Source organism: Nyctereutes procyonoides, unplaced genomic scaffold, assembly GCF_905146905.1.
Source record: "Nyctereutes procyonoides isolate TBG_1078 unplaced genomic scaffold, NYPRO_anot_genome, whole genome shotgun sequence".
Classification (NCBI taxonomy): Eukaryota; Metazoa; Chordata; class Mammalia; order Carnivora; family Canidae; genus Nyctereutes; species Nyctereutes procyonoides.
Window position 1 is genome coordinate 28494693 of NW_026575136.1, and position 13233 is coordinate 28507925.

General features: G+C 34.7%; 1 protein-coding gene across 2 annotated transcripts in view; it reads left to right on the forward strand.

Moving 5' to 3' along the window:
* Positions 1-13233, forward strand: part of LOC129495387 (cadherin-7) — a 120775-nt gene that overhangs the window by 66876 nt on the left and 40666 nt on the right. The gene's annotated exons all lie outside the window — the stretch shown is intronic.

The window sequence follows — 13233 nt, forward strand, 5'->3', positions numbered from 1 at the left end:
TGTAAAGCTTATCATAATCCCTTAAATATAAGTGCAAAGGAAATAGAAAATCACTATAATCCTAACTGAAGACTCTGTCATGGTATATTTAAATTAGCTCATACTACTGATTAGATATGGGGGATAATGAGCTATTTATTCCCTCTGCTTTGTATAGACGTCTTTAACAAATGTTAAATTAAAAACAAAAGAATTATTGCAGAATATAGTCTTATTTTCTCAACTATTTGAAAATACTAAAATATAGGATATGTGAAAATCCCCACCCCCTAAATAATGGAATTTTATGCCAGTCTGACAATCCAGGTGTATAACTTTGTAATTAACACTCTTCAATAATTAACACGTGTCAAAAAAGAAAGTTATATTTTAATTGTTACAGGAAAACATATGTTTGATTTCAGGCCAATGGGCAAAACATTTCTGCAATTATTTCCAGTGGACAGCTGCTATTTTAGCTCAGCTGGTGACAATCTGTGTAAAAAAGTTTTAATAACTAGGATAGGCCAACTGTTGGCAAAATGTTTTGTTTTGTTGTCTAAAATAAAAGGAATGCAATAAGGTACAGTGCTGCTCAAAGATTTCAAAGAGTCAACTGAAATCAATCTGTTCATATTCTAGAATTTTAAAATATATATTGATTTTTATTGAACATGTACATTTCATATATAAAGAAAGCACAAATTATTCAAACATGTACATAAAATATATATGATATATTTAATTCAGTGATTAAAAATTATCCTCAATTTCTGAATATTACTTTTTAAAGTTTTAGGGGATTCATTGTTAATTCTGGTCACAGTCAAATAGCACACTTTTTTTTTTTAAGCTTAAAGCTTTGAAGTCATTTCTAGCTTCTCTTTTGCTCCCCCTTGATCCATAATAGATCTTGGCTGTATGTTTTTTCTATTCTCCTTGGCATTATCTTAAGGATGGCTATCATTGCTCACTCTAAAACTGTTTTAATAGCTCTTGAGTTCACAACCTTTTTCTAGCTTCTCAGATCCACCCTTTCTTTAAATTGTTGTTCAAGATTCAAAAACACTTTATTAATCCAACTAGGTTGAAAGCAATCTACCTTACACTAAGGGAAGAAGAGAGAGGGATACAAAAAATTGAAAGGAAGCAGTAAAATAATCATTAATGAGGTTATATACATAGAAATTCCAAAAGAATTCACTAAAGGATTATTAGAATTAACAAGAATTTTCAATCATGATAGTAGCTACAAAAGTAAGTTAAGCCTCACGATAGCTCATAAAACTGCTCTATGAACTTTCATCTTCAATCTAAGGACAGTGGCTTCATGAAAAGAATATCTATACTTGGCCCACTACCCCTAAAATCTTCCATCTTAAAGCAGTGTAGTCTGCTAACCTCCTAAGGGCAGTCTTTAAACCTAAATCCAAAGTGGTATACCATCATGAACCCAATAGGATCTTGAGTCTCTATTTCCAAGAGTGTTTTTGCTTAACATTAAAAAAAGATTAATTAGACTCTTTAGAGTGGTTTTATTCAGAATGAAGGAGGTCTGTCCTTAAGATTTTCTGATTCCCTCTGTCAGAACTAACAACTGCATATGGTCCTCAAGGCAGGATTTTAATTTTCAGTTTTATTTATTACGATTTCAGTGAAGGGGGGTTCTGGATTTCATTCCAGGTAAAATGCTATCAGAGGTTCCTCACAGCACGTGGAAATGTGTATGAGCAGGTAGAGAATAGTGGAATTATCTATGAAATCCAGAATGGATTTCTGAATCTGAGTCACAGAGCATTCTTACTAAAACCAAGAAATTCTGAAGAAAACCAAATGAAGCATTCTCCCATTGTTCTTAGAATAGTTTTAAATTTTCATTTAGATAAACAATAGAATGGACAGTCCATAAAAATGATCCATTTTTGATGGGTTTTCTAGTCTCTCCAAACTATTGGAAAACATTTTCAACCAGGCACTGCTAGGATGTTGATATATGTATTTGTTCTTATGATCGTGAATGTCTCTAAATACTATTTCACTTTGGGATAACTGAGTTTCACTCTGTTTATATAGATATTTCTTTTGGAAATAGGTTATTTTGTACCTGTGGACCATGCTTGACTATCACATGAACTTATTTTCTCTCTGTAGTATAATAAAACTTTAGTTCATTGCTTTGTCAGAAACAATGCGCTGTCATGGTTATAATGAGATTTATTCCAGTTTGAGCAAATTGTTATCATATTTGGAAACATTTACATGTCATGCTTTGCATTAAGTGAACCTAAAAGCAGAGAGAGAACAAGAAAACAATCTCTTTAAAGATATGTTAGAAAGAGAAAAATAAGTACAGAATTGTGAAAGATTACCTTCACTTATGCTATTATTGCTCCAATGTCTTATATAGAAAATGTTTATAAATATGCCCAAATAGCCAGAATCCCCAAGGCTAAAGGTTTTTGTAGATATTTTCACAGAATTATAAACATGATTGTATAGTTTAAATATTGTTTTAAATTATGATGATAATACAGTGTTTCACAGTTAAAGCAGAATACAAGCTGCTGCTTTGGCCATTTATGAATGATTTAATGATAACCCTTATACCCAGTTGCACAGGGCTTCCAAATTCACAAAGTATAAACATAAATATTATCCCATGTGAGTGAAAACTGTCTTTCTTTACACCTAGAGTTTTTTCTGCTTACATTTTCGCATCATAATTTACAACGTGGGAACTATAATTTCCTATTTTTCCTTTGAGATATGACAATCTTTCCTCTAATGTGCTTCAGTTTTCAATATAAGACCTCAGTAGGGATTAAATATGGGATTTTGCTTTTATAAAATACATTACTATACAGTTACAGTGCAGTAAAAAATGAGCATTTTCAGGATGTATTTCCTGTGAAGGATGAGTACACATTCATGTCTGACATATGGATGGTGTTTGGAGGATCACATTTTCACTGTCAAAATAGTATATTTAAGCTTTTTTCTGGCCAATCCTATGTTATCTTCATAATCTCCTTATATTCATACCTTTAAAAATTCTGAATGAAGCCAAAGCCATCAAATAATAGAGCATTATTATAGAAGTATTGATAGGGAGGCCCTCATGCCTTCCCTGGGCCGGGGAGGAAGAGTTAGACTATATACTTTCCTTTCAGCCTTCAACTCTGCCACAAGGATTTCTAAGCTCTGGGGTTTACTATCTTGTTATTGAAACGTGTCCTTTGTTTCCTACTTGCAATAAGGAGGAGCTAATTCCCAGAGTCAAGTATCTATTTCAGCACTTCGTAAAATGCTGCTGATGTGTGGTGGAGGTATATCAAACTGACAACATTTCTAATTTATATGTCTTCTTATAATTATGTTTTTCTTTCAAAAGATTTGATTCAATTAATCCTGGTGCCGTGGAGGCACATTTCTTAAAGTGGAACGAAGACATTTCTCTCATTGGACTGTGAAAAGGCATACATTTTGGATTATTTTGGTTTTAAAGGTTGGCTGTGATAAGATTAATATGGTAACTGTAGTTAACTTCTGAATTTCAGGTTATATTTTCCAATTTATTCAACCCATTATTACTGTGTATATTTAAGTAGATCTTTATATCATTTTCATCATTATGCTCATGTGTGCGTATATATAGGCAATCTACTTATTAAGATATAAACTTAGCCATGTTTGAATAGCCAAGATTAGAGAAGAATTTAGGGACTTAAAAAGGAAATAAGAAATTGACACTCTTTGAAGGACGTTGATAGTAATATAAATGTCAACACATGATAGTCTTGATCAAAGAGGCAAAGGCCATGTTCACTTAGGAGTATGTCTGTTTGCTTTGATTTTGACAGTTATCAGAGCAGTGTTCTGCTTTGATATGTATATGCCAAAGACATTTTACAGTGAGTCCATCACTTTTTTTTTTGCTTAGTGCAAGTCACAGATAATGTACAATTTTTTTTTCCTTGCTTCTGTCTTTTTCCATGGTGTGTTGTTTCCTGAATTAGTTTCGATGGGTAGACTTCCAAGAAAGACATATTTAAGAAAGAGATATTTAAGAAAGAGATACGATTTAGTGATTGTATAAGAAAGTTGAAGAGAGAATTTAAGGACAAAACTTAATGTTTCCAGTGTGAGTAACTAGATGAATAATTGTGCCATTCCTTTCAAATGGGAGTGTATGATTATTATGATTTGGAATACGTGTGAAGTGCCTGTGGTATCTGGATAATAATGTCTAGGAGGTCATGAGTAAGGATTTGCAGCTCAAGGCAGAGGTCTAGAGTACAAACTTAGGTCTGGGAGGCATTACCATATGCATGGTAATTAAAATTAAAAGGTGCACTTGAGAATATCCCTAACGCATGTATATAAAGTAAGGGAAAGGGGTGTCTGGCTGGCTCAGTCGGTGGAGTAGGCAATTCTTGATCTCATGGTCGTGAGTTCAAGCCCCACATTGGGCATTGAGGTTACTTTAAATAATATAATAAAGTAAAGGAAAGAATGCTTTCAACATTACTTGGTAAAACTAAAAAGTTTAAGTTAGCAGGGTAGAAAAAGATTCTGAGAATGGAAATTGTTTTATTTTTCCAGGACTGATGTATTTTAAAAGACTTTATAAGTAACTGAACCACAAAGCAAATCTAAAATATTAATATATTCAGATAAAGAAAAGGGAATTGCACATATTATCAGTAGAGGAGGGAACTGATGGATTCCAGAATCTATTTTAGATAATAAAGACAAAATATAAACCAATAAGGAAATGCTTAGAAGAGCCAAGGGCCTGGAATTCAAAGAAATTCACATGTCTGGATATGACCTCTCTCTCACTATTTCATTTGGTCATTTCAAGGCTATTTGGTTCATTTTCACTGTATCTGCTGCCATCATATCAAAATACGCTACCACATGATGTCAAAAACTGAAGCCACCAACTTTTATTGTTTCTCTCCATAGCTGTATCAACTATTCATTGCTACTTTAAGGAATTACCCCCAAAATCTACTACTTTAAACAACAGTATTTCTTTACGTCATGATTTTGTGAGTTAGCAATTTGATGGAAGTTCAGCCAGATGATTTTTCTGCTGACCTGAGGTAGTCTCACACTTGGATCAGTGGCCAGCTCCTGATCAGGGTCTGCCTCTATGGAGGTGTCTGTCTGTCTGCTGGGACAAGGGGGGAGTATAAATGTGTCTCATCTCCAGTAGGTAACTTGGCTTTGTTCCAAGAGTGGCAAGAATCGAAGCTACAAGGTCTCTTGAAGCCGACATCAAGAATTGGCATATCATTGTGCCACGTTATAGCCATCAAAGCAAGACAGGCCAGCCAAGGTTTGAGAAGTGAGTGGAAAAAAACACACATAAAAAGAGAGGAGCTATAAAATACTGTGGATGCTGGGAAAGTAGAAAAAAAGGTTTTGAGTCCCAGAGAAACTAAAAATTTAATCTTCGGGTCACACATAGATGAAATGGCAAAAGAATCTCAGGTCTGCTGACTTATGCTGTAGTCTTCTCTCCTGTTTCTGCATTACTCACAAAATAATTATGTGGGTCAAAATAAGTTAATATTAGCTGCTCTTTGGTAAAGGCCCCTAGGAAAATAGAAGCTAAACTGCCTTTGGGTCATAATCTGGATTCAGGTTGCCTGAAAATGTGTGAGGCCCTTCCACAGGAAGTCACTGGGTCTAATCATGCTGGGAAATAGCTCTGCTTGAGCTGTTATGTTACACTGGGAAAGAATATAGTCATTTGCAAGGCTTGTTTTCTATTTTCTGCTTATGAAACCAAAAAAAGCCTAAATTCACAGGGAGTATGTGGTATACAGGATAGTGTACCCCTGCTATGCATCCCAAAGATACCCATGTCCTAATCTCTGGAAGCTATGAGTAGTTGACCCTCTATGAAAAAAGGGATTTTTCAGGTGTGATTAAGTTAATGGGGTCGAGATGGGGAAATTTTCATAGATTATCTCATTGGGCTCAGTGTAATCATGAGGACCTTAGATGAGGGATGTGGGAACAGAACCAGAGGGAAGAAGTGATGTGTTTTAAAGATGGAAGAAGCTGTGAGCCAAGAACTCATGTGGCTTTTAGAAGCAGGAATGATTCTTCCCTGAAGCCTTCAGAAGGAACACACCCCTGCCAACACCTTGATTTAGACCTCTGAACTCCAAAATGGTGTAAAACAATAAATTGATGTATTTTAAGCCACCAAATTTGTGGTGTTTGCTACTGCAGCCACAGGACATTAATACAGAAGTCATAGTGGAACATTTCTGTTGAGTGGAATACAGACAACAGTACCTAAAAGAGAAAGCCAGACATTAATTAACTAGATATGGATAAGAATCTGGGGAGTTCCTGATTTAGGCATTCTGTGCTCTAATTGAAATAATACGTGATGACAGTAGACATTTTGATGATAACAGCCCTCAATTTCTCTCTCACCATTGCAGCATAGACTACATCAGTTTTATATGGTTGATCCTACTTTCTTCCTTTGTCAACATCCTGAGATTCACTACTATTCTTTTGCTTGTTTTAGATTACCTGATTCATGCTTCCAATTCATTCTGATGTTTTTTCTTAGTCTGTGGAAACAAAGACCATGGAACCATCCTGTGTGATTATGAACAAGAAACTCAATCTGTCCTTGACTCAGTTTCCAGATTTGTCAGAATGATCTGTTAAGAACTGTGTTATCTGACAGTATTATCTTGTGAGAATCAATGAGTGTGAGCAGTTAATAAGTTAATATTGTAAAACTCATAGAATGAAAACCTGCATATGTTAAGGCCTATATAAATGTGTATTGTTAACAGGGAATTCATTTAGCAGTTTATGGTTCTCTTTGTAGATAGGTTCAACTAAAAATCTGAAACATATGTACATTTAGTTGATGGTCTTAGATTTTTTTTTTAAGTTAGAAAATGGAGATGTGTTGTATCTGCTTAATTGCTACTGTTTGCTAGGTTAGGAGTTGTTAATTTAATACTCATGGAAGCCAGAGGACACTTGTGTGGCTAGATAATAGAAATAATTATTCCTGATATTTATATCCTTATTTTATTCTTCATATGTTGACATACTTTAACATTTCAGGCTTTAAACATTTCTGCAGTTATTCATAATATCTTCGTTAGGGTTCCAATTTACCTAGAGAGCACTAGATACTTTCTGTGTATAAATAGTAGTCTATTTGCAAAATGTGAATATTTGTATGAAATACCTGATAAAGAGTTGCATTAAAGCATACTTTTTTGAAAAGTCAAAATAATGACTCTCATAGAAATATAAACTGGACATGGTGGTACCCAGAAGTCTTTCTTGTTTTGCTTATTCCAAATTTGCCTATACTTATTTTGCTCACTTTCAGATGATTTGTTTGTCCTTACATTTTTTAATGCATCAACATGGTGCATCCAAATATAGAATCATATATATATATATATATATATATATATATATATATATATATATACACACACACACACACACAATTTGGAACATATTTTCCCTGTCTCTCTATAAAAACAGCTTATTGCCCAAATCCACATATAGGTTTCATGATGCACAAAAGATTTCAAGACAAATAAAATCTTCAGAAGATGCTGAAGTCACTTGCAACTGTCGGCAAAAATTGCACTGGACAAATTTAAACAGGGTAAGACAGACTTCAAGGATGTGGCCACAGGAGAAGGAGGCCAGAATTCAGTCTAAACTCAACTCAGGTGAGAGAGAGGGCAGGCGAGTTAAGAGCTGGAGTGTATTTGGGTGGTGGGTGGATAACAGGGCTTCTGTATGTGCTGATTGACTTTACCTAAAGGGAAAGTAAAATTTCTTGTAGCTTCACAACAGGAGGTAGTTTTATAGCTTGGAGCAAGGCTCAGACAGAGTTGGCTCTTACTCTTCACAGCAGCTCTTTCTTCCTTGATGTTGATATTTCAAAGAGATGACTCCCTGTTTCTTGAGGAAGACATTCTCGGGCTGTAAAAATGGCAAGAAGCTTTTTTAAAAAATTTCCATCTCAAAGGGGCAGAGAATGGACTTGCAAGTTTTCTAAGGTCACTGTTCTAAGAAATGAGAGTCCAGGGGCCAAGAGGGAAACATTAAGACTTTCTTAGGAACAACTCAGGGAAGGGACAAAACAAAAGCAATAATGCAGTTGTACGTAATAAAGGTGTATTTTGCTTTTGAAAAGTTCTTGATGGAGGGATAATTTTAGAATTCTTATTCTTGTATTTAGGTGTACAAAATTATTCTTGCGGAGAGACCTTTTTCAAGGTTGTAGATCACTTTTAAGATTCTGGACAGTAGATTTATTTTGAGTAAAATTATTGTAAAGGAAAAAATTGTGATTGAGGGTTATTTTTCTATAGATACCTCATTTAAGCTCCTTTACTTAGGAGGAAAAGATTTCTATTGGTTTGATCAACAAGTAGGGAAGATATTGAAAGCAGCAGAATATGCTTTGATCCAAAAGACAGCTGGAATCTCTAGAAAAAGAAGTGTCTTTAAAAATGACAAACAATCTTAGTGCTTTTGTACAAAATCCACATTAGACATAGACACTAAATATATAGACAGGCACGTGTGTGTATGTGCGCACACACTGTCTCTCTCTAATCAGCCCTGTTGGTACCATGCCATGTTTAGAAGAGCAGAATGAACAATTTCCAAAAGAAGAGTTTAACTTGGATCAATTCCTAAACATCAACACCAGCATTGCCCAAAAGTGCAAGATCTAAAAGGAGGCCATTGAGCTTAATGAGAGCACATTTGGCTATAGACCAGAAGCCAAGCTATATGGAGAAAGACAAATGCAGTGCAGTGATTCTATTAAATGGATTCTAAGATTATGTTTTAACTTAGGTTTTACTATCGAAAAGGCTAAAAATGGCAGGGGGAGGGGGACAAACTATCCAGACCTCACTCTTTATGATAGTTTTTGTTTCATTTTGTTTTGTTTTAATTCAAGACACATATTGCAAACTGACTTTACTGAGGCCTAGGTGTCATGGGGAAACAGAGGAGGAAGGCATAGTCTTAAGTGTCATTTTATTTCCTCATTATCTTGCACGAAATAATGGCACTAAGAATAATAGAATAGGAACAAAGCGAATATTTATACAGCAATTACTCAGTTTCAGTCAATGTTCTAGGTGTTTTAAATTTAGGAATACTTTACAGCAAACCTATAGGGTTGGTGAGGTGAGCAGATGCCTAAATGTGATACTGGCATACAATAAGAGACCTTAATTGTTCTTCAAGCCTGATTTTTATACCAGGAAAGGAATAGTTGGTGGGTGGACATGGCCTTGTCTTCACGTAGTGTATCTTTGCCAGCTACACAGGTTAACTTTGAACTTTCACTAGAACTCCCTGATGTTTGGTTCTCACATTGATGGATAATACCAGTCCTGCATCTTTTTAAATGCATATTCAAGATGTGTATAGAATTTCTTGTTCATAGTTAGCTTTTTGTATAAAGAAGATTTATTATTTGTTAGGTAAGGAAGTTAGGGGGACACCCATAAAGAAGGTGATAGTGGTTCTCCATGATATTTCAACTAGAGAAATTAAAGACAAAATTATGTGAAAGAAGGACCAGCAGGTGATGGTGATATCAACTGGAAGACACAAAATGTCCCACTTATCATGAATAGTTCATCTTAATTGCAGTAAGAGAGACGGGAGGAAGAAGGGTAAGCATCTAGTCTGGGAAAAGCTTATTACCTTGGGTTCCTTAGATCAGGGGTTGACAAACAACTCCCTGTCTATTTCTGTACAGCTCAAGGGCTAAGGATGGTTTTGTATTTTGAAGTGATTGAGAAAAATGGAAGGAAGATGGGTGTTGTGTGAAACGTGAAAGTTGTAGAGAATTTGTTTCATTGCCTGTAAATGAAGCATTATTGGCACTTGGCCACACTAATTCATTGACAGGTGGCAGAGAATATACAACATGAAAAGCCTAATTGTTTAGTATTATCTCCTTACAGGAAAAGGTTGTTCATCCCTGCCTTGATTATAATACTTACTTTTAAAGTTTTTTTTTTTATTTTAATTCCAGGATCGCTAACATAGTGTTATGTTAGTTTCAGGTGTGCAATATAGTGATTCAACAGCTCCACTGTTATTCAGTGATCATCAAGTTAAGTGTTCTCTTAATCCCCATCACCTGTTTCACCCATCCCCCACCCACCTCCGCTCTGCTAACCATCATTTTGTTCTCTATAGTTTTTTGGGATTTTTTTTTTCAACCCTGAAGTTCATCATCTCTGATGGCAAAATATGTAAACAGCCCTATTTTCTAGTCTAGGAAATAATATACCAAAAAAGCTGTTTCTCTCTCTCTCTCAGCATGTCTGACATACATGCCACTTGACAGATGAAAGCACAGCTTCTGCAGGTCCAGAATTGCTCTATGGTATCACTGGTTTGGGTCTGTTTGACTCCCATTTGAATCCAGGTTCTTATTCATCCCCCATATTGCTTGCTGTTGTGAACCACAGTGTAATAGGGGTTTGGGTTAATTTACAATTTTATATAGTCTCATTGTGATACATAGTCCCAATATTGGATAGAATCTGTTTAAACATTACCTTTAAAAAAATTAAAAAATAAACATTACCTTTATCTTCCTCCTTTTACTTCCTTTACTTTGTCTTACCTAAATTTTTTCCAAATAAAACTCTGTTCATAAAATCTGGTAGTTATGAAATGTATTGCTTATACAGAAGTCAATAAGAAAGAGGAATAGGAATTAAAGTTCTACTGCAAAAGCTTTCTCGCAATGTGTTTAACAACCCTATCTGTCACACCACACCCCTCTTTGAAAACTCGATGTCTGCCTTATTCTGATTTGCTCTGAAAATCATTTTGTGTAGCAATTTCTTCTGTCTGTAATCTTGATTCATAGCCTTTCATATGAATTCTTTTATTGCTCTATTTTCATAATAGCTCTTAGGCAACCAATCATCGTGCGTGATACTGTGTTTCATTATGACTCAGTGGCATCCAGATGTCTATACCTCATGTTGTTGCCTTTTAGACACATTTTAAAAAGTTGGTATAAAATAATTGCATTCATTTGTGCAGCGAATTTTGGATTTTTCTTTCATATGTCAATCAAACTTTTACTTGAATACAGAAATACTTCTCATCCCTTTTGATAGACCTGAATGAATATCTAAAAAGTTGTAGTGGCCTTGAATTGATTTAAAAGGAGATGGTAAACAAGATTTTTAAGACACATTCTGTCATACATAGAGACACATAATATACAAAAATAAGATTTCTCTCATTATCTGTCAGTTTTATAAGGAATACAAGAACAAAGTGCACAAGGTTAATATCCAAGCTATTTGTGAGTATGTTTAGAGTCTTTTAAGTGAATTTAGGTAAATAATTTCTTTTTTGTTCCTAATGATATCCACACTAAATATTGGACTACGTGTATGGTATAAGACAATGTTAAAGCAGAGTTCAGCCTTATTCCAAGAGGGTTTTCATGACAATTATCCAATGAGACTTTTGAAAATATGTATGCTTGTACTTCATCCTGGATCTGCTGAATCAGAATCATCTTAGACGGGGCCATATGTGTGTCTGAAAACTCCTCTGGGTAGTTCTGATTCTCACATTTGGTTGAGAAGTATTGGGCTAGAAATATTTTTAGGTAACAGACAAAAAAGGTAGCATCATAAAAATATCACTGAATTTGGTGATATTTAATAAGGTTAATAAGGTGATGTTTAGGGCACTGCCTACCATGTGTCCCTGCATCTTCATCTGAAAGCTCAGAAAGAATTAAAACTGCATTTTCCTGCCTGTCGCTATTTTAAGAAGTTTTTTGTGGTCAAGAAAACCAGTGTACCTGACTCTTCCTTCCCCCACTCCCTACTTTTGGCCATCGGGATTCCTTAGGGCAAAGGTATAGTTTAATTTTAAGGCTCTGTGTCCTGGATATTTGTGGTCTAGTTTTTTTTTTCCTAATTCAACAAGAATTTATTGAGTCCCTTCTATGTGCTGAATTCATAATAGGCACTGGGAGTGCTAGCAATTAAGCAAACAGTCTGGAACTTACAATCTACTGGATGAGACAGATGTGAAGCCAGTAAACATTTCAGTAAATGCTCCCTGATCTCGGTATTGTAAACTTATTTTGAGTATTGATTTGTGTATTTTTCCCTCAGTATTAATCAGAGATGAGCCATAGAAACTTTTTTTTATGTAATATATATCTGCAAATACACACACACCTATATTTGTATATTTCATATCTACATGGGTTTATGTGCCTGTGTTATGTTTTATATAAATAGTACATATATATATATATACTGTTAAATATACATACATATAACGTCTATGTACATAAACAGTGTATACATATATATATATATATATAACTTTCTATTTACATAACTACAATATTATTATTGTGTTATTTTAGTCAGCCTCACACCTTTTGGGGTGGGTTGGAATAAATACATACCTGCATGTGTGCACACCCATGCCCATGAACACAATAGATGAAGCTGAATTACAATTCTCAACATTACATTTTAGCCCCTTTTCCCTAAGACTTTTATTGTTACATAACCATTAAGTTGAAATGATAATTAAGTATGTCACAAATCGTGCTTTACTTTTAATAGCATTTCAGTCCATGTCTTCACTTTAAAAAAATATTTTTGTTTCATCTCATTGAAATGTAAGGAATATTTTGGGACAGTTTTTCAGTGGTGAGATTGAGATTGAAAGTCATAAAAATCTGTGACTCTGTATCCTTTGAAGAAAGAGAAGCATTTTATTGTCACAAACAACTTCAGCATATTGTGTATATAACTCTTTTTTTTCACAGATGGTGCTTTCCTAGGACAACATTTAATTGCTCTTAGAACTTTTTTAAAGCTACCAAATGGTTTAAGTTGGGTCACTATTTTTGAGTAAAGTGTTGGCAGTGTTAATCACTCTTTGAAAGTTCCACAACTGAGATTTTGGACTATAACTCTCAACCATCAAATACAAACAGAGACATGGTGCATAGGGGTAGAAGAATTATGGAGGCAGAAATTCTGGGTGCTTCTTTGAGAATTGGCTGTATTTTCAGAGGGCACAGACTCCACATCCCACCTAAACTGTATGGTTGCCTTTGGAGGGCCTAAAGGCTCAGGATTGTAATGCAGTCCCTGAAATCAATAAAGATGACCTTTTAAATGAAAAATCCAGTGGAAAGTT